This window comes from Puma concolor, chromosome C1 (assembly GCF_028749965.1).
Source record: "Puma concolor isolate L17-30 chromosome C1, mPumCon1.1.hap2, whole genome shotgun sequence".
Taxonomy (NCBI): domain Eukaryota; kingdom Metazoa; phylum Chordata; class Mammalia; order Carnivora; family Felidae; genus Puma; species Puma concolor.
Window position 1 is genome coordinate 28,797,774 of NC_141674.1, and position 22,135 is coordinate 28,819,908.

Genomic DNA, 22,135 nt, shown 5'->3' on the forward strand with positions numbered 1-22,135 from the left:
TTTTGAGGCTTCTGTCACTTCTTGGTGAGAGCCAGTTGATGTACATGGATCCATGACTTCTGGTGCCACCTCAGATGTACACACCAACCTTGTGCCCTGCCTGGAGAAGGTGATGGGTATACAAGAGACAGTGGCAAGGAGGGGAGGGAGGGAGGCGGTGGCAAGGAGGCGGGAGGGCCGATGGACACATCCTTTGTAAAGCACCCCTAGCGCTTCCCTCAGCACCCCCAAGCAGCATTCCTGAGCATTCCCTTGTGCCCACTCCACCCACCTTCTGGCTCTAAACAGCTTTGCCATAAGCAGCTTTGTCGCACTCATTTTTGCCATATTTTCACCGCATAACTAATTGGCCATAAGGCAATTTTGCCATCGCAGGTAACACCACAAAAAAAAATAAGAGGGGTGTTCCTTAAAAAGGACAAGATGACACATGAAAAGTGAATACCAAAGTAAAAAAAAAAACTATTGCAAAACGCAAAGTATTTGAATACATTTAAAATACGTGCAGATAGGGGCGCCTGGGTGGCGCAGTCGGTTAAGCGTCCGACTTCAGCCAGGTCACGATCTCGCACTCCGTGAGTTCGAGCCCCGCGTCAGGCTCTGGGCTGATGGCTCGGAGCTTGGAGCCTGTTTCCGATTCTGTGTCTCCCTCTCTCTCTGCCCCTCCCCCGTTCATGCTCTGTCTCTCTCTGTCCCAAAAATAAATAAACGTTGAAAAAAAAAAATAAAAAAAAAAAAAATAAAATACGTGCAGATCAAAAAAAAATAAAAAATAAAATAAAATATGTACAAATCCATAGCAATGCGGTGCGAATAGCTGGTTTTATTTGGAGGATTGTACCTTCACACTTATCTTCGGAGTCTTTGGGTCGGAGTATTGCACGCGTCTCTTTGCCTGTGGGTTCATCGTTCTGTGCAGCGTCACACGCCTTCGATTCTCCCTAAAATTTCTTCCTTCCTAAGAGAAAAACCCGTTTCCAAAAACTAGGATGCGTGTTTGCAAATGAGGTTCGCATTGCAACATGAAAGCCTTCTGCGCTATCGTTTGTTCTTGGGATATTGTCGCACGTCCCTTGATAGACGTTCCAAAGCTGTCTGGCAGATGTGAGTTCAAACTCTGCACCACAATCCAGACGATCATGAGGGCTGAGATCTCTGTGGTATAAACATGGGGGGACTGGGTCCGCGGAGAAATGAAAACAAACTGTCAAATCAAACCGTCAACCAGTTACCTTCTCATCCTTTTAGGGCAAAATTGCCTTACACACAATTACTTACGGGGCAAAAAAAAAAAAAAAAAACGCTAGCAGCGGGGACACTGAAGGTGGAAGTGCTGGACACGCGCCCTTCCTGACCCCACCCTCGCCAACAGTCGCTCAGGGACCCGCAAAGCCACCTGAGTCCCCAAGGCTACCTCGCCCACGCCAGATTGCCGAAGGTCTGAGCGAGCCAGGACCGCATCTGCCCTGCTCACGGCTCTTCTCCGGAGCCCAGCACAGGCCTCGCCAGAGCAGGTGGACTCACTGACATCCCAGGCGGTCCAGAACCCAGGGAGCTGGCGTCAGCCGGATGTGGTTCCGATCCCTGCTCTGTGTGACCTTGCGCCACCTCTTCAGCCTCAGTCTTCTCATCTGCAGAACGGAACCGGCGACAAAAATAACGAAGCTCGTAATCTAGTACCTGGCACTGTTCAACGCTTCACAGGTGTTACCCATTAACACGCTTACCATGATTATTTCCTTAGTTGCAAAATCGGCAGAGCTCTGTATCTCGCAGAACTATTCGTTGGTGTAAACCATGCCGTTGGCGCATAGACCGCGAAGAAAGAAAAATGCTCGCCCTTATAACCCACCCCCCGCCCCCGATCAGCACGCGCTTCCGGCTTCTAAGACTGTATCTTAGAATCAATGAAATGCACAGTGTCCACGTCACAGAGCTGTTGTGGGACGGAATGGGGTAATAGCGCGGTGCTCAATAAATGTTTATGGAACAGGCGGAGGCCAGGCTCCCATCCAGTGCTCTTTCCACTCTGCAGCCGCTGTCCACTCTGCTCTCGCTGCGGCACCCACAGCACAGCAGGACTGACCGGCAGGGAGGTGGCCTCCGTGAGCCCACCTACTGCACAATCTCTCGGCTCTAAGACCCAGTCTTTCATGCAGCCGAGGGCAGCCGGCCCTGACTGCCCTGAGAGTCCTCCTGTTCTGCAGCTGTGGCCACAGGCAGCAGCCTGGGAGCCAGCCCACAGCCCTGTGGGACAGCACTCAGCACTCCCGAGATAGCCCCCTCTGTGCCTCAGTTTCCCTCTACACAGCATGGGGCTGATGACTCCTGCTTCTTGAAAGCTGCAATGAGAAGCCCTCAAGACAATGTCTGTGACGCTCTCGCCTTGCTCAGATGCCAGGAGCTTGTCCCACCAGAATGAAGTGCCCTAGACCTCTCTGCTGCCCACTTGAGCTCCATCCAAGCCTGAGAAAGTTCAGCAACTTGTCCCTCCCTATCAGGTCAGTCAACCTCCCAAAGCTAGGGTCTACTGGGGCTCAGGGCCCAGAAAGGGGACTTTGGGCAGAGCCCCTCCCTAAAGGCCACCTGAGGCTAGGATCGCACAGGCCCCTCTTGATGCTTCCTTAGGAAGTTCTTCCCAACATCCGCCTTCTGTCCCTTCAGCAGCAGGAGCCCAGACTGCAGGCTGAGCAAGCCTAGTGAAAAAAGCAGCTGGATCATCCTCCAGGCCTCAGACATCAGGGTTGGGGGGGGGGGGGGTGGGAGGGGGAGACGGGGAGTGACGGGGGGAGGGGAGAGATCATGGCAGCCCAGCCTCGAGTTTATAGCTATGCATCCCTCGGGCAGGACAGGCATTCATAAAACTCAATAACGTGTCCAATTTTCAGAAATATGAGTTCAGGCTTCTCTGTGTCTTTCTCCCAACCACCTCTGTCTAGGAGTGCCTGTCCCTCCCCTGCCACCTCCGGCCAGGACTGAGATCACCTGGTACAGGGGCCATGGAGGCAGAGTGAGCCCAGGCACCCCCACCCCCAGCCCAGAAATTCTGGCTCACCTAGGACCAGCCTGCCGCAGCTGCTTGGAAATAACAGTCCCCCTCTCTCAGTTATGATGAGCTCCTTATCTCTCTGTGCAAATTAGGAGCACTTCATGGTAATCCAGCCCGCTCCCGCCTCAGCAGACTCTCCAAAATAAAAAAGCTGAAACTGACTCATCAAACATTTAAGCTCCCCCACCGCCCCATCCCCCCAGCAGTCACGCCTATGAGGAGAGAGTGATGCTGCCTGTCCCCCTCTTCCTTGATTCTCCTCCCCAGCCTGAGCCCTTCCCCGGGATCCAGGTGTCCAAGAGTCGGTGGTCAGCCTCCCCATGGGTCATACGGGGGCCTGTCCCTGAGCCCCGCTCACACCCTACAGAATGCACCAATAATAACATCCACCATTTACGGAGCCCTCAGGACCAGCCAAGCCAGGCACCGGGCCAAGTGCTTTGCGCGAGCAGCCTCAGCCAAGACTTAGGACAGCCTTGCGAGGTAGGGGTACTAGCCCCATTTTTCAGATGAAGGGCAATGACGTGTGGTGCTTTGGCCAAGGCTGCAGTGCTGGCAGGTGGTGGGAATGAACTACAGCTCCAACGCTACCTAAACCACCCTGCTAACTGCACCCCCGCCCACCGCGCGCGCCCCCGGGGGTCGTCAGAGCTTTGTGTCCCGATGCAGCTGTACACACGCACTCCCAGAACACGTCCACTACCACACTCATGTACCCAGGACTTGACGTTAGATTCTTTTCCCCTCAAAATGGATCCAAAAAGGAATGTGAGGTGGGCTGCAAACCAGGGGCCCAGACTATTAAAGGGGAAAATCAATTTGTAATGGAGGGAGCCGTGATCTCCCCGAGGTGCCTGGGACGGCGCGCCAGCTGAGCGACCGAGCGAGGCACCTGCCTCCAACACAAGGAGGAGCACCCGCAGGCCTTCACTGCTCCCCGATCGCCTGGGAGGCAGGACCCGCGCAGCCCCTGTCGGTTCCAGATTGCTGCTGCCAACAGGTACTCGCTTCCGCTTCCTGCTTCCCAGTGGGGGCTCCCTTGCAGGCACAGAATTCCAAATGCCGCAGAAATAAATATTTTAAAGCTCTGTGGCCTGAGTCACCGGAGTTTGGTGGCAGCTAAGGCTCTGCAGCTGGCCCTGCCCACGGACCTGTTTAGCACACAATTAGGATGCAAACTAACATCCCTCAAAAGCTCCCCTCTGGGCCTCTTTGCTTCTCCCTTCAAGGCCCCAGTGGATTAAGAAGATTCAGGAACAGTGGGGAGGCGTTTCTCCCACCATCCTTATTGGAACAAGTCCCCGGCTGGGTTTCCGGGCTTGGCTCAGAGCCCTGCCTGGGGTTGGCACACTAGCCCTCAGCTGCCCCCTCCTTCTGGCTCTCTGCAAACTTGCCCCACACCACAGCACACTCAAGTCTGAAAAAGCAAACCAGACTGCATCTTTATTTAGAACCCTTCAGTGATGGCCCGTGGGCCTTAGTTTACAATCCAACCAGTGACAGTGGCCTCCAAGCCAGACTACTTGACTGGCCCCTCTTGAATCTGATCTCCGCTCCCTTCACTCACCCTCTCCAACCACTTGGGCCTTTTTTCAATTCCCCAAAACAAGCCAAACTTTTTCCTGCCTCGGGCCCTTTGCACTCTCTGTTCCACTTTCTCCTGATCTGTATATGCTGGCACCTATTTAACCTTAAATATCACCCCTTCAAAGAAGCACTCACTGGGTGCCAGGCACTGCACCAAGTACTTTGTAACAACCTAAGGGTGGGGAAACTGAGGCATGGAGCTCAGCAAAGGCCACACAGTGACAGGGTATTCTAGCTTCAGAGTCTGGGTCCTTACCCATTGTGCCACGCTGTCTCTGACTAAAATGGCTTCCTTTCCCCATCTCCCTCCTTGGCATCTTCTCTTCTATCTTTATGTAGTTATCTTATCAGTCACTCCAATTGAATGTCATCAGTTCCTGAATACAGAAGTTTCTTCTACCTTATTCTCCCCTGTTTCCCCAGAACTCACAGCAGTGCCTGGTCAGGGTAGGTGCTCAGTACATACCTATTGGATGGATGGATGGATGGATGGATGGATGGATGGATGAAGGGATGGATGAGTGGATGGATGGATGGATGGATGGATGGATGAATAGATGAATGGATGGATGAGTGGATGGATGGATAGATGGATGGATGGGTGGATGGATGGTTGGATGGATGAATGGATGGATGAGTGGGAGGATGGATGGATGGATGAAAGGATGGATGGATGGATGGATGGATGAGTGGATGTATAGATGGATGGATGGATGGATGGATGGATGGATGGATGGATGGATGAATAGATGAATGGATGGATAAGTGGATGGATGGATAGATGGATGGATGGATGGATGGATGGGTGGATGGTTGGATGGATGGATGGATGGTTGGATGGATGAATGGATGGATGAGTGGGGGGATGGATGGATGGATGAATGGATGGATGGATGGTAGATGGATGAGTGGATGGATGAGTGGATGGATGGTTGGATGGATGGATGGATGGATGGATGGATGGATAGATGGATGGATGAATGGATGGATGAGTGGATGGATGGATGGTTGGATGGATGGATGGATGGATGGATGGATGGATGGATGGAAGGATGGATGGATGGATGGAAGGATGGATGGATGGTTGGGTGGATGGATGGATGGATGGATGGATGGGGGGATGGATGGACAGATGAGTGGATGGATGGATGGTTGGATGGATGGATGGATGAGTGGATAGATAGATGGATGGTTGGATGGATGGATGAAGTGTTGTGATTCATACCATCCCCTCTTGTCTGTTTTTCTGTAGCACTTTGGAGTCAAGCCAATGATACATCCAAGTAGCGCCTTGACCCCTGTGTGGCACATAGTAGGTCTTCAAGGCCTGGGGGCTAATGTGGCTCCTAGGGAAAAGATGGGTTGACATTTGTATCAGGCTCCTTAATTTAAACCTTCTCCTACTATAGCTGAGTCCAGAAATACAAGAGAGACAAAGAAGCAAGCAGTGAGTTTGTGGTTCTGGAACCATGGTGGGGTGGAGGGAAATAGGCAGGACAAAAATACAGAGGAAATGCCAAACCTGCTGGAGAGAACACACCGGTAGCCAGCCACCAAGGCTACTGCACAGATCTCTGAGTCAGTACATGGTCAGAGGGGAGGAAGGAGGAGGCCCCACTTATTGACTACAAACCACATTCCTCAAGACTGTTGTGTAACAGAATCGTCACTCACCAGGATAGTCCTATCATAGGAACTTGTGTGAGGCCAAAGCTCTGGTGTCCTTTGGTGACCACAAGGTAAATACGGGCCAGCAGAATGAGTCAATTGGAGTATGAATTACAGATTAAAGGAGGCGATTGCTTCCCTGCACCTGCTCTGGCCAGGCCTCCTTGGAGGGTTGTATGCAGTTCTCATCACACATTAGGGCGACCTTACCAACTTTAGAATGTACAAAGGAGATAGTCCCAAGCCTAGCAGAAGAGTAAACCCAGAAGGCCTTGACTTTTGTTTGTCATCCCTGAAGGCTGCCCGGAGATAGAACTCAACCTGGTGGGGGAAGGAGAATTTGAGTTCCAGGATCTGTATGGTAAAGGAATGTTGCTCTCTGGGTAGTGACATTCCTGTCCTTAGCAGTGATCATGCCAAGGCTTGTGGCCATTTGTGGGAGGTGGCAGAGAGCATGCTGGATTCCACGGAGGAATGAGTTGTGTAGCTCAGAGTGTGTCCACGACACCATATCGCCCAGGAGCTTGTAAGAAATGGAGAACCTCAGCGCCCAGACCTGCAAAATCAGAATCTACATTTTAACAAGATCCTCCGTGGGGAGCAAGGGGTTCAAGGGCTGGGAGGAGGAGTCAAGGCCTGTGGAAAACCAAATGAGTCCGTTACCTGTGTGGACCAATGGGCACCAGCAAAGCACCTACCCCTGGGCAGGGCTGGGCAGCAGTGGTGGAGGGTTTTCCAGTCTGGTGGAGGCAGCAGGCTCGTAACCAGGCGAGCAGTGTAAGGAGCCTTGGGTGCTGAGATGGGACCTGTGCAAGATGCGGTGTTCAGTCCCGGGGGAGGCCTGAGATGGGGAGAGCCACCAGGAAAGGCTTTAAAATAATGGGTGACCTTGTTCAAGGTCACAGTGCAAGGACAAAACAGGAACAGAACTCCAGGTGCCTGGCTCCCTGCTCACCTGGGAGTGTGTGTGTGTGTGAGAGAGAGAGAGAGAGAGAGAGAGAGAGAGAGCTATGTGTGTATAGAAGACTGTCTGGGGGTGCCTGGGTGGCTCAGTCAGTTAAGCATCCCAACTTAGCTCAGGTCATGATCTCACAGTTTATGAGTTCGAGCCCTGCATCAGGCTCTGTGCTGAAAGCTCACATGACACCTGTGCTCACGTGTCTGTGAGGTGTGTGTAAGTGGGATGGGGGAAGCTCTGTATCTGCGAGTGTGCCTGCACATTGGGGCATTGCCTCCAGCAGAGGTCCAGCCCTCCTGACCAGCACCCCACCATGCACGGCCCTTTGGCCAGACATAATAGTCCCTGCAGCCCTGGGTTGGGCTGGCCACTATGGCTGACCCTGGAGAAGCAGGGTCCTCTGGGGCTATCAGGTGCCCCTGGGCAGGGAGCCAGGACACCTGGGCCCCTGTTCCTGGCTCACTGCCTCTGGCAATTCACAGGACATCTCTGTTCCCTGCCTTCCACTCCCAAGTGAAAGTGGCAGGAGATGAGACAAGGGCAGGAGACACCTTAGATGTCTGTTCCATCCCCAGCCACCCCTCTAGCTCTGCCACTGGGGAGGGCTCTGTAGCAAAACTGACCAGTCTCCAGGCCCCACTGTCTGTGCAGGACAGTCCTTGGTGTCTCTGCCCTTTGGCCTCTAGCTCATAGTCCCGACCCAGCCCGGTCCTCATGTGTTTGGTCTCTGACTCAGTTTATCCTAAATATCTCCCCTTTCGCTCCCTCACTTCACCCCACACTAGCCATCCAGGCTTGGACTTGAGACAAGAGCTCCCCAGTGTCTCTCAGATAAGCTTTACCAACAAGCCCCTCCACCCAAATAGATGCCCTGTGCTGGGGCTTTCAGCCAACGTCCGGGACAGGGGAGATGAGCTAGGAGGCACTGGGACAGCACACCTTTCTCTCTCTAGGATACGGACTCTAGATCCCAGGAGATCAGCTCCACTTCTTACCTTGGGCAACGTACTCACGCTCTCCAAGTGTCAGTTCCCTCATGTGAAAAATGGTGACATGATACCAGTGACATGCCATGACACGGTGTCCATGGGTCAGCAGAGTCTTCCTTAATGCCACCAGGGTAGAGCATGAGCCTGAGGGTCAGGGAACGGCATGGGTCAGGAGTGGGTGAGATGACCCCGGAAATGCCCAGTGCTGCTGGGGAGTTGGCCCTTGTGAGAACACCAACCACCAACCTCCTCCTTGTAAAGAGGAGCTGAGCAGGAATCCAGAGACAAAGCCCCAAGGAGACACAGGGCAGGAGTCTGGGACCCCACCAGCTCCTTGCTTAGAGTGTGGGGGCAGCAGGTGGCATCGAGGGGAAGAAGTGAGGGGCAAGTTCAAGGGCAGAATCTAAACGCCTCACAGCTGAGGCCCCGTCAGCCTTCCCCTTCAGGTGTGGCAGGCTGCCCCAGGGAACAGCTCACAGCCCAGAGCAGCCAGACCACAGACATGTCATTAAGGAGACATTGGGGTCGGCAGCCGGCAGGGTCTGCTGCCCATGGGACCCCGGAGAGGAGAGGGCGAGCAGAGGACTTGAGTAACCTCAACAGCCCAGGGGGGCCCCTCGAGGGTGGAAGTGGGAACTCGGCAGTCAGCTCTGGACCTCACAGGGAGCGTGACACCGGGCAGGTGACTTGCCTCTTCTGAGCTGCACTGGCCCCATCTGGTAAATGGGGTCCTAGGCCAGCCTTCTGGGCCACTGTGGGGACGAAATGACATGATAAACAGCGAGAGCTTTGCAAGTTCTCCAGGGCTCGGTGCACGCTAAGGCCCTGCAGACACTCCCTCAGCACCGCCTCTATTCTGTTTCCCCAGCACACATCACAGCTTGCCAGTAAGTATTGTCGTTAAGAGCAGAAGTGTTAACCTTGAAGCTAAGCAGCCCAGGTTCAGAAGTTAGGTCTATTACGTCTTAGCTGTGTGACCGACCTGGGGCAAGTTGCTTGACTTCACAGTGCCTCTCTTTTCTCATCTGTAGAATGGGGAGAACAGAGCAGCACCACAGGGCTGTGGGGAGGATCAAAGGAGTTTCTAAGAGTTCGGTCGACGTGAGCTACGATCGTTCCAGCTGGAGTTGTGACCAGCATCGCCCACCTCCCCCCAGCACACACACGTGCCTACAGGCGCACACGTGCACACGCGTGTGCACACATACCCACGCACACACGAGCACTAGACAGTAAGCTCCATAAGAGCAGGCTGCAAGCTGCTTGTTTCACTGAAAGGGTACCTTGTACACAGCACTTTCCCAGTAAACACTTGTTGGCTGCAAGACAATTAAATATTTGAGGTCAGTGGCTCAGAGGGTTCAACTCTACTCTGCCCTCCTGTGCCTCCTGGGAGCTCTGGCTTCTGACGGATTGCGATTACGCTCCCACTTCCTCCTCCTCTCCCTCCTCCCGCTCCCCTCCCCGCCTCCTCCAGCCTCTGCTGGGTCCTACAGGGAAGCAAGGGTGAACTTCTGCACAAAGCAGAACCTCTGCTTTCTTCTTCATAGGTGTGTGACCTTGAGCAATTTCTTTTTGTGCCCATCCGAGGCCACTTTATCATCTGCACGCTGAGGGTAATAACCCCTCATTAGCCAGCACACAGGCTGGAACAAAATAGGCATCACAACTGTTCCCAGGGATGTGGCTTCTTCCAAATCCCACCCCTACTGGACTTCACCTCTTTCTGACTCAGGTCTGACCACAGCCCCTCCCAAGGCCATTTCCCCACCCTTGACCCTAGAAAGGCCATGATCCATGGCTTTCACACCAACTCCTGCCCCATCTGGCTGTTGCTTCCCTATAAATTGAGCCTCCCAAGCACCCTTGGGGACAAAAATGGTGGCTCTTGCCTCCTGTCTCTTCCCGGACTCCTCATCCCTCTCTCAGCATCCAAGCGGCTGGTCTAAGAAGGTCCAGCTTCCAGAACTCCTCTGGGGCCCATGGAGGGGTCCTGATCTCCACACACCGGCTGCCGCACGCAGTATAAGCATGGGTCCGGTACACTTACGCACATGCGCACGGGAACACACTCGCACAGACTGGTCTACGAGCACCCAAGGCAAGGACAAATGTTCACACACATCCATGTGGCTGTACGTGCACACAGGTTTGCCAAATGTGTGCATGCACAAAGTGTGGACTGGAATGAGTTCCTACAGCCCAAGAATGGGACTGAGTGGCCCAGGGAAACCACTGTCAGGGATGTCCCAACCCCCGCAAGAAGAATGCAGGGAAGGCAACATAGGAATTAGGGCTTCACGGCTGGAGGTGGGCCAGGCAGTGTTTGATGAGGCACAGTCAGCCCTTCTGGCCCCACAGCCCCAGGCTACTATGTTCTCAACATCAAGGAGGCCAAAACCACTGCCCACCCACCACCCCCAGCAGCTGCCTCTCCAGCCAGTGGAGCTGCTCAGGGCTGGCTCCCTCCCAGCAACATGCTGTTGCCACCTAGAGTCCTCCCTGGGCATCTCCAGGCCCTACGGACTGGCAGCCCCTCCCCCAGCTTCCTGCTGGCTCCCACAGTTTGGGGGGGAGGGGGATTTGGGAAGGGAATGGCTGAGGCTAGAAGGAGAAGAAGAGATAGGCAGGTAAGACGGGGGTTTGGAGGGTAGTCTGGGCTGGACACTGTTAGGCTGGGGCAGGAGAGCTAGGTTTCAGCCCTAGCTGGGTCAATGGTCCTTTATGTGCCCTCGGGCCCATCCCTGTCTTCCTTGGGCCTCAGTTTCCCCATCCCTAAAAGGACAAATATTCACATATGGCTATAGATACTCCCAGGTATTTCTCCGGGGAGGGGTGGGGCGGGGAGAGGTCTCTGGGGCTAGGACCTCACAGGGAGTGGGGAGGCCTTCTAATGAGTAAGTGGCCACCTGAGGCCAGGCCAGAGTGGACACCACACCTCATGCTGCCTCTGTCACCACAGCCGAGAAGCCGGTACTGCCTTGGGTTTGAATCCCAGCTCCATCATTTTCTCACGTAGGACTTGGAACCAGGTGCCCAATCTTCCTTCCTGCTCACGATGGACACAGACAAAACACTTGGCATGGTCCCCTGGCCCCAGTGGGCCCCCAGTGGATGCCAGCTGTGTCTAGCTACTATTGCCTCCTCAGGAAGACCAGAGATGGCTTCACTTGGGACCAGATAATCCGCATGTGCTTCTGCTGTGCTCCATTTTACCTGAGCAGAATCTGAGTGAAGGGACAACTATTTCCCCGAATTGGAAGAATTTGGGTCACACGGTGGAAACCCTGGCAACCATCTCTAAAAGAATTGGGGGGGGGGGCAGTGGGAGGCGCCTGGCTGCCACATCCCAACCACCTCCAGGGTGGTCTCCTAGACAACAGGATAAGAGCACCTCCAGCCCAGACCCCTTCCCTCTCCAGGAGGCCAGCCTGGGGCTTCTCCCCAGCTGCCACCAAGGAAGGGGCAGCCCTGGGGACGAGGACTTGACCCACTGCCCCAGTCTCTCCACTCTTAGTCCCTGAGGCTCACCAAGCTCCTCCAACGCCCCACGGAGGCCAGCCAGGACAGGCTCTCTCAGCCTAGGTGTCAGGACCCACAAGGCTGCGGCTGCCCCCGCAGCCCCTAAATCCTCACCACCGCCCTCCAGGATCTGCCATGGGCTCCCTGATTGCTAATTTAGACTTTCCTGCTATCCCACGCAGGGGAATCAGGGGAAATCAAATTACCGAGTTATTCACTCTTTTTGTACAGCTGATGGGCTGATTAGCTGTCAATCACGGCCCGCATTAACATCTGACACTGTGTGCATAACAATTACCAGTCACATTAAGGAAACCTTTCCCTTTCTCTCCAAAGGGAGAGAAGGGAGGGGAGAGACAGGGGAGAGGAGGAGGCAGAAGGAGGCCCTGAAGAGAGAAGGAGGAAATTCAATCAGCATAATTAGCTCAATCAGAGGAGAGCATCACTTCACCAGCTGAGCAGAGCTACCGACCCTGCCAAGGCCCCCCGGCTGACCGGCTGCTCGCAGAGCCTCCGGCCACCTTGCCCTCCAGCAGGCTCCGGGCCTCTCCCTGCAACCCCAGCTCTGGGCGCGGCGGCCGCCCTTCAGGTCAGTCAACCAGTTGGCCCCGCCTCCAGGCACTTCTTGCGCCAATCAGGTGGGTCCGTTCCCACCTGCTTCTCTGGGATTGGCTCTGACTGAAGAAGGGGGAATATAAAATTCCAAGGGCCGAGGCAGAGGCAGAGGTAGTCGGGACGGAGGGTGAGAGAAAGGAAGTAAACGGAGACTGCCCTTGGAAAGAGCAGAGCTTGAGCTTGTCCCGGGCCCACGGACTGATGGGCGAGGGGTTGTGTTTGCAGAGGTGCTCAGGCAGGCGGGCTTCTTGCCTTCTTGCTTTCTTACCACCAGGGACAGATGTCAACAAGGTGGCTCTCGGGGCACCTGGGTGGCTCAGTCGGTTAAGGGTCCGACTTCGGCTCAGGTCACGATCTCGCGGTTCGTGAGTTCGAGCCCCGCGTCAGGCTCTGTGCTGATGGCTCAGAGCCTGAAGCCTGCTTCGGATTCTGTCTCCCTCTCTCTCTGCCCCTCCCCTGCTCACGCTCTGTCTCTCTCTCTCTCTGTCTCTCAATAATAAATAAACGTTAAATTAAAAAAAAAAAAAAAGGAAGAAGAAGAAAGTGGCTCTCAGCCTCCTTAGCGCGGCTCTGACCGGGCGAATGGGTCACAGACAGGCCAACTGATAGACCCTCACTGGTGATGACGGTTCGGGCAGAGGGAGGGCTGTCACCCCGGGGGAGGGAGGGGCTGTGAATGGAACCAGGAATGTCCAGGCAGGGGGAGGCCGTCCCCAGCTGGGGATGTCCCAGAGGGTGAGGACACGGCGGCCAGATCTCTGGGCCTCAGATTGTCCTGACCCAGTGCACTGGTTTGCTCAGGCTGCGGAGTGGGGTGGCTTCACCAACAGAAATGCATTTGTTTTCTCACCATTCTGGAGGCCGGCTGGGTTTCTCCTGAGGCCTCTCTCCTTGGCTGGCACGTGGTCCTCTTCTCGCTGTGTCCAGTCGGGGCCTTCTCTCTGCGCATTCCTGGTGTGCCCATATGTATAATCTCCTACGGACGCCAGTCAGGTTGGATGAGGACCCACCCTAATGCCTCATTTTACTTAGTTACCTCTATAAAGGTCTTCTGTTTAAATATAGTCCCCTTCTGGGGCACCTGGGTGGCTCAGACGGTTGAGCCTCCGACTTCGGCTCAGGTCACGATCTCACAGTCTGTGGGTTCGAGCCCCGCGTCGGGCTCTGTGCTGACCACTTGCTCAGAGCCTGGAGGCTGCTTCCGATTCTGTGTCTCCCTCTCTCTCTCTGCCCCTCCTCCGCTCACGCTTTGTCTCACTGTTTCTCAAAAATAAATAAATGTAAAAAAAAAAAAAATTTTTTTTTTAAGTAAAAATAAATAAATAAGTAAATACAGTCCCCTTGTAAGGTACTGGGTCAGTGCTTCAACAAATGGTTCGGGGTTGGAAGGGGGAGCACAGAGAGGCACGATTACAGCCTATATAAGACCCAGAGAACTAATAGCAACATTGTTGTTTGGATTGGGCGGTGTTAGCAGCCAACGCCTATAGCATTTAATTCATTCCAGACGTGGGTGGGCCTACATCCTTGCCGTGTGTACTTCTGAAATCCTCACAGAGCCGAGAAGGTCTTACCGGGCAGGTATTGCTATCGTCCCAGCTCTACCGCTAGGAAAACTGAGGCACAGGGAGGTTAAGTAGCCTGCCATGCTAGTAAACAGTAGAGCTGGGTTCAAACCCAGGCGTCTGGCTCCAGAATCCACACCCTTAGCAACTGTGTTCTCTGCCTGTCTCTGAGGTCCCCGGAGGCTCGCTGGCAGTGCAGGTGGTCTTTCCCGGCCCCGGGGGAGCAAGCCGTCCCCTGGCCTCGGGTCCAGCAGCCTCCATGGCCAGCTCAGGCCGCCTCGAGCCCAGGCCTGGTACGCAGACATCTTCAGCCCAGAGAGCCCAGACACCGCCCCCCAGCACTCAGGAGGGGCTCCACAGGGAGCACATCTGAACCTAACAGCGGCCAGCATTTGCTGAGCCCTCGATAATGTGCCAGGCCCTGTTCTAGGCACACTGCAGATATGATGTCATTCAATTCTTGCCCCAGCCTCTCATCCAGAGTCCACTTCTAGGCTTGTCCTCCCCTTCCCAGCAAGACCTCCCAGACTGACCTCAGCTGAGCACACCCAGGGTCACTTCTGAGCCACTAGTGTTTTGAGGCATTGTACCTGATTTACTCATTCAAAGAATCGTGAGTGAGCGCCTATGTGTCAGGCGCTGTCCTGGGTGTCGGGTGTGAATGGGAAAAACAATAGAAAGGATTCCTGCCTTTGTGAAGCCTGTAATCTAGTAGGTTTCGATGGAAAATGAACAGGTGTGGAACTAAAGAAATACGATAATTACAAAAAGTCACCGATGGAATAAAGAAATAAAACCAGGCAATGGTTTGGGAGTGACTGCGTGCAGCTACTTTCTCTGGAGCAGGCAGGGGATGCTTCCCTGAGGAGGCGACATGTGAACTGAGATCTGAATGAAGAGCATCCAGGAATGAAGGGGAAGGACAGACATGGTGGAGAAGACAATGAGTGCAAAGGTCCTGAGGCACATTCAAGGGACAAAATGAAAGCCAGCTTGGCCAGAGTGGAGAGAACCGGGAGACTGGTAGGAGATAATAATGAGGTCTGCACCTGAGTCTAGCTTCACATCATCACGAAGGATCAGACGACAGCTCCTCCTAATGTCTGATCCAAAGCCTTCCAAATGGAGTTTAAAAACCTCACTGCCTTGCTCTGTCTTCAGTGAAGCCCAAACTAAACTTTGAGAAAACTCATCAGAGTGCTTCCTCTCTGACAATGCCACCCAAAAGGCAGGAGCCCCCCCACTCTTCCCCCAGGCGTTTCCAGGTGGCATTTAAAGGGTGGCAAGTTTGGGCTGGGACCTCTACCAGCGCAAGACAAATCTCCTTCCTGATGTTTTCAGCTGCCTCCCTCCGTAGGCTGTCAGAGCGTGACAGGGAACATTTCTCGCCAAAGGTCCCCTCGTGTTACTGCCTAAACACACTCATAAATCCTCGCCTGAACCCAGAAGCAAAGCCCTGTGTTTAAAATAAGAGAGGCAGAGAGACCCGCAGAGAACCCTCCACCTCTCTCCATTCCGTTCCCCTCTCCTTTCCTTCCCAGCTCTCAGGTACAGAAAGTAGAAGAAACATTCTCAGGAGTCAGGACGCCTGTATATTTGTGTCCACATCCCCAACTACCAGCTACGTCTTATGGGGGAGACAGATGAGTCAACAAACAGGTTCAAGCATGCTGTAATAAAGCAATGACATGGGAGCTGGGGAAGCTCATGGTTAGGTGGGGTAGGGAAGCTCCATTCATTTGTTCATTCAACAGCTATTGATTGAACACACCCTGTAGGCCAGATGCTGTGCCAGGCCCTTGGCTCATTTAGGGTCTGGTTCAGAAAACAGAAACTGGGGAGGGGGCGCCTGGGTGGCTCAGTCGGGTAAGCGTCCAACTTCAGCTCAGGTCATGATCTCATGGTTCATGAGTTCGAGCCCCGCGTCAGGCTCCGTGCTGACAGCTCAGAGCCTGGAGCCTGCATCAGATTCCGTGTCTCCCTCTCTCTCTGCCCCTCCCCTGCTCACGCTCTATCTCTCTCTCTCAAAAATAAATAAACATTTAAAAAAAAATTTTTTTAAGGAAAAAGAAAACAAACTATTCTAGGCATTTCGCACAGTGGGAACTTAGAGCAGGAGACTGGTTACACAGGTGATGGAACAGGTGAGAAGTCAAATTAGCGTTATCCAAAAATTAGTAACAGCAGGAAGCCCCCAGCACCCCAGGAATGGGAGGACGGTGAGAGGAGATGGTTTTACGAGATCCCGGAAACAGAGTTGCCCTGCAGGGAGCCAGACGCCCAGGAAAGCTGCCCAGCAGAATCCGGAACCACAGAGGGGTGCACTGTCCGGCAGGAGATGTAGCTGCTGCCAGAGATGTTAGCCCAGGCAGAGAAGAGGTGAGAAACCGTCCGAGCTTCTCCGGGCTACCCTCCAGTCTCCTGCCAGTGCTTCTAATCCTCTAAAGCCAGCCGAAAGACAGCTCGCCAGGAGTCCAGAAAACACAGCCTGGAGGAATCAGCCACCCTTCTCTCCAATGGTAAAGCAAGGGAGGTGGGTTTTAAAGCATGAATAGGAGCTTTCCGAGCAGGATAGAGAGAAAGGGGTAAAGGACAAAAAGCAAGCTCAAAGACAGAAAAGGTGGCTTATTCAGCTACCAGCAGAATATTCTGCTTGGCTGCCAGGAAAGTTATATGAGTAGAAGCAATGAGAAACAGAGGACCACCCTGAAGGGCCTTGAAGGCTGAGCTCAGGGGATTGGATTCTGTCCTGTAAGCAGTGGGAACCCCATCGGATCTCAGTCACAGACAGCTCATTAGTAAAGAGGGACCACAGGTGGGATGAAGGGCAGTGAGGAGCCTTTGTAATGGTCCGAGAGAATGACATTGAAGTCTGGCCTAGGGCTCTTTCCACGGAGACTGAGGGCAAAGGGTGGATTTAGAGAAGTTTAGGATGTAGAGCCAACAGGCTTGGTGGTTGACTGGCTATGGAGAAGAGAGGGAGGCGGGGCACCTGGATGGCTCAGTCAGTGAAGCGTCCGACTTCAGCTCAGGTCATGATCTCACAGTTTGTGAGTTCGAGCCCTGCACTGGGCTCTGTGCTGACAGCTCAGAGCCTGAGGCCTGCTTGGGATTTTGTGTCTCCCTCTCTCTGCCCCTCTCCTGCTTGCGTTCTCTCTCTCTCTCTCTGTCAAAAATAAATAAGCATTAAAGAGAGAGAGAGGGAGAAGAGAGGGAGAAGAAGAAATAAAACCTGACATTGGGGGGGGGGGTGTCTCCCTACCTTCTCCTTCTTATTCCTCCCACCTGTGGGGGAGACCTCCACTTATCTCCTAACATCTGATCTCTCTTTTCCACGTTATCTTAGAATCCCCAGTTTTGGGCAAGACAAAAGTCTTCCCAGAGCAAAGACTACATCTCCCAGCATCCCTTGCAGCTTGATAGGGCCATGTGACTGAGTTCCAGCTAATGCAACTGAAGTGGAAGGCTCCTGTGGTGGCTCTGGGAGCCTTCCTTAAAGGCAGGCTGGCATGTGTTCTTTTTTTTTTTTTCAACATTTATTTATTTTTGGGACAGAGAGAGACAGAGCATGAACGGGGGAGGGGCAGAGAGAGAGGGAGACACAGAATCGGAAGCAGGCTCCAGGCTCTGAGCCATCAGCCCAGAGCCCGACGCGGGGCTCGAACTCACGGACCGCGAGATCGTGACCTGGCTGAAGTCGGACGCCTAACCGACTGCGCCACCCAGGCGCCCCTGGCATGTGTTCTTGACTCTCGCTTTTGTCTGTCTTCTTTACCCTGCTTCCCGCACAGTAGGTATGACAGGTGGAACTTTGGCCACTGTTTTAGACCAGGGAGCTAGAAAGAGCCTGGGTCCCTGAGGGCTTGATGGAGCAGACTTGGCAACAGCCTTGCATTGCCTGTATCAGACTTGCAGGTGAAAGAAAGAAATATCTGTTCATCTAAGCCACTGTGATTTTGAGTTTGTCACAACCCAACTTAATCCTGAGTGATCCAATACTCCAACTCTCTGACACGAACTTGAATATTTCATCACGGTTCCTCCTCAACAATCCAACGATAGAGGTAATGTTAATACCCCAGCTCCCAGATGAGAAGACTGAGGCTGGCTGGGGTCAAGGCCCTCGTGCAAGGTCACACAAGGAGCAGGTGGGGCTGGTGAGATCCACACTCTGTGACTCCAAGTCTGAGGACGTATGACTTCCTCGGAGGCACCTTCTTTTCCCTGCCCAGATGTTTTTCATCTTCCCTCCTGCTTCTTTCAGCCTGACACATGCTTCGAGCAATAATAATGGCCTCAATAATAAGGATAATAATAATCAGAGCGCCTAGGTCTGTTCCTTCGTAGAACCTAACAACTGCCCATTATTTCTGCCAACAAATTAGTCTTAATTGCACTCTGGCATCATTAAGCGGCATTTGGGAAAACATAGAAGGTCCCCAAAATGTCAAGAATATAATTTGATCAACAAAACATCTGAAAGAGAAAAAAATTATCAGTACATGCTTCTAAAAACAAACAAACGAACAAAAAAACACTGGGCTGAATTTTATCCTCCGTCCTTTTAACTCCTCTCTTTGTAAAAGACAGATTACACCTTGGTGGCTTCTGGGTTCTGCCTCACCAACAATGCTGCGTGTGACGCTTCTAGCTGAATCTGTTCCCGGTTGTCAGCTGGAGGGAGGGGGTTATTTTGCTGAGAGGAAAAAGGGCTATTTGGGTTATTTCCCTGCTTCCACTCTTGCCCCTCTACCGTCTAATCAGCAGAGAGCAGCCAGATGTGGCTTTCAAAACCCAACTCAGATCATGACGCTCCTCTGCTCAAAAAACTGTCGGTAGCTTCTCATTCTACGTAGAATAAAAAAACGGAGTCTTGTTTGTGACCTACTAGACCCTGCAGGGTCTGGTCCTTGTTCATCTCTGGCCTCAATGCCAAATCTCTGTTCTTCATTTTCGGTGCTCCTGCCATAACGCACCAGGATGCTCCTGCCTCGGGGCCTTGGCACTTGCTCTCTCAGCTGGGGATATCTATGCGACCCTTTCCTTCACCTCATTCAGCTCTCTGCTAAGAGTTACCTCCTCAGGGAGGTCCCTCGTTGCTATTTCCCTTCTTGCTCTGCCTTTTTCTGTTGATCACTACCTGCCGTCACAATATAAGTGGATTCACATTATTTATTTTATCGTCTGGTTCCCCAAGTTGAATGTAAACTCCATGAGGGCAAGGACTGTGTCTGGTCCGTTCAGTGCCTAGAACAATGCATGACACATGCTAGGTTCTCCAGAAATATTTGTTGGAGGAAGGGAAGGAGAGAAAGGGAAGGGAAGGGAGGGAGGAAAGGAGGAAGGAACGAGAGGAGGGAGGAGAAGGCTGGCCAGTGTCCGCAGAAGAAGGCATCAGAGAGGACAGGGAATAAATTGCTCTTGACGACCGAACAAAATAAAATTCAGGAATTCAGGAAGAGGGTTTGCAGTCAAAAAGTATTTTTGACAGTGAGAGACGGAAGTTCTTGGAGCTGGATGAGGCAGGGTGGGGTGGGGGGTAGGAGGAGATTAGCAATGAGGAAGTGGGTTCCCAGAGCCAGGGTCAGAGTGAGGGAGGCTCTCTGGTTTTCCGGGGGAGTGTGGGGAAGGCCAGACAGAGCTGTATTCTCTTCTGCCCTCTTCCTGCCTTCCCAGGGGAGCAAATAGAACAGAAGGGATCTGGGACTTGGGAGTGGGGGGTGGGGGGAGGGGGGGAGGGGGAGGGGGTAGTTCCTTTCTCTTAACCTCCCCACTAAGTTACAGAAGAAATCTCGAGTAGTGAATCATCCCTCTTTACAATCAAGCAGTTATTTAAAATGGAAACAGGAAAAAAGACACAGAGAAAGAGAGAAAGCGGGAGATTATCCCCCGCCAGCTCTCTCCCAAATTCCCGGCAATCAGCCACTGAGATGTGTCTAATCTCACGATGAGCCGCTTTCCTGATTGAGGGAGCTAATTGCGGGGCTGACACAGCTTCCCGGGAAAGTACTTGTAGACAAAAATGCCGAGTGCTACCACCACCAACAAAAATACACCCAGCACACTCGTAATGGCTCAGGACCCAAGAGGCCCGTGCCGGCTGAGACCACACCCCACCCGGAGAAAGGAAGGGACGCACTTGAGGCCAAAGGCACCAGGAAACCCTCTGGGGAGGAACTGGTGCAGGACAGAAACAGTGAGTCCACAGAAGTGGAGAGCCAACAAGCCTAGGAAGGAAGTAGTTAAAGGAATGCCAATTACAACAACCACAGGGCCATTTTTGTGGGCGAAATTAGAAAACCTCTGGTGGGGGAGGGGGTGCTCATGTGGCCTGGGTCTGTATAGAGGAAAACACGGGACTCTTGGTAGATTTCTTTGGTGTTTGGGTTTATCATCAAGACACTTGGTGGAATAGGTCACAAGGGAACAATCTTTTGGGCTGCTATGGGCACAGAGTGCCATTGAAATAGAAAGAAATAAGTCCACCTGCTCTCAGTGCAACTGAGTTCTAGCCACCTGCCTCTGGTTGTTTGTGTGTACCTGAATGGTACCCAGAGAGAGGGCTTAACGGTCAGTCCACTCAACAAGAGCACCCACCATAGTGTCTTTGGGTCCATGTTCTGGTCTGGTTTGGAATCTTTCCTCCATCCCAGAACTAACCCACTTTGGCAGGAGTGACTAGTCTCTTTTCACCCAGCCGGTATCAGAGTCAGAGCAACTTAGGTTTCTAGAGGTGATGTTTAAGGCAAGCGCCTCGAGGTTTCATCGCCTGCCTCACAAAATAATAATACTTGGTCTTGGCAAAGATGTGGTGAGATGCACATTCCTGGGTGTTATTGGTAATGGTGGAAATTGAGACGAGCTTTCTGGAGGACAACTTGACAAAAACCTTCAGAATATTCATTCCCTTTATCTCCTTGGAAACAGGAGTGGGAAGCGACGCTTCAGCCCCTCCCCCTATGCCAGACACCCCTTTGTGCCCAATCCCTTTATGCCCAAGAAAGAAGGGGAGGTTGCATCGGATTGGTCAGAGCATGAGGCATCTGTCAGTCCACGTCCATTAGCAGCGGGGCACTGAAGCCAGCATCCCTGTGGCATGCTCCTGGTGGTGCCTCCTACCCGGTGAGTTGGAGTAGGAGCACACTTGAGGCTATTGCCCCAACACTCAGACCCAAGGGGAAGGGGGTGTCTTGGCCCCACTCGAGCCTCGAGGTTAAACCACATACCCCGTGAAGGTCAATTTTAGGTGTCAACTTGGTTGATCATGGGGGGCCCAGAGGTTTGGCTAAACGCTATTTAGGGGTGCTTCTGGATGAAATTAGCATTTGAATCACGGACTCGGTTCAAATGGTTTGTCCTCCCAGTGTGGGTAGGCATCATCCAACCCACCGAGGGACTGAATAGAACAAAAGGTGGAGGAAGGAAGAATTCAGCCTTTCCTGCCTGACTGCTTGAGCTGGGACATTGATCTTCTCCGTGAGTGGTGCTCCCGGTCATCCAGCCTTTGGACTGGGACTGAATCACACTACCAGCTTTCCTGGGTCTCCAGCCTGCAGACAGCAGACTGTGCACCTTCTCAGCCTCCATAATTATGTGAGCCAAGTCCTTATAATAAATCTCTTCTTACATGCATACATACCCTATTGGTTCTATTTCTCTAGAGAACCCTCATTAACAGACACCCCAACTCAGCCTTGCATTAGAGTTCAGAATTTGGGACTTGGGGTGTTCATATGGTTATGAACAAAGTGGCTCTTGATCCCAGTTCCGTCGTTCCTGGTGTATTGCTGCTTTGCATCTTCAAAGGCAGATGAGCCATGATGGGGAAGGCTAGATTCCAGAATTTCTGAACTCCTGGCAGTAATATCATCGAAATATCATCCTAATTTCTTTCTTTTTTTTATTGAAGGGTAACCCACACAACAGTAAAACATATAAAGTGTATTTGGTTTCATTGTGTTGCTTGATATTGTTTTTCCTGTTCTCTACATTCATGTAATCTCCACCAAGATCAAGATAAGGGACCTTTGTAGCACCCTGGAAGCTTCTATCATACGCTGTTTGAGTTTGTATCTCCCCCCAGAAGTAATCGCCATTCTGGTTTCAATAAACATTAACTCTGGGGCACCTGGGTGGCTCAGTGGGTTGAGAGTCTGCCTCATGATTTCGACTCAGGCCCTGA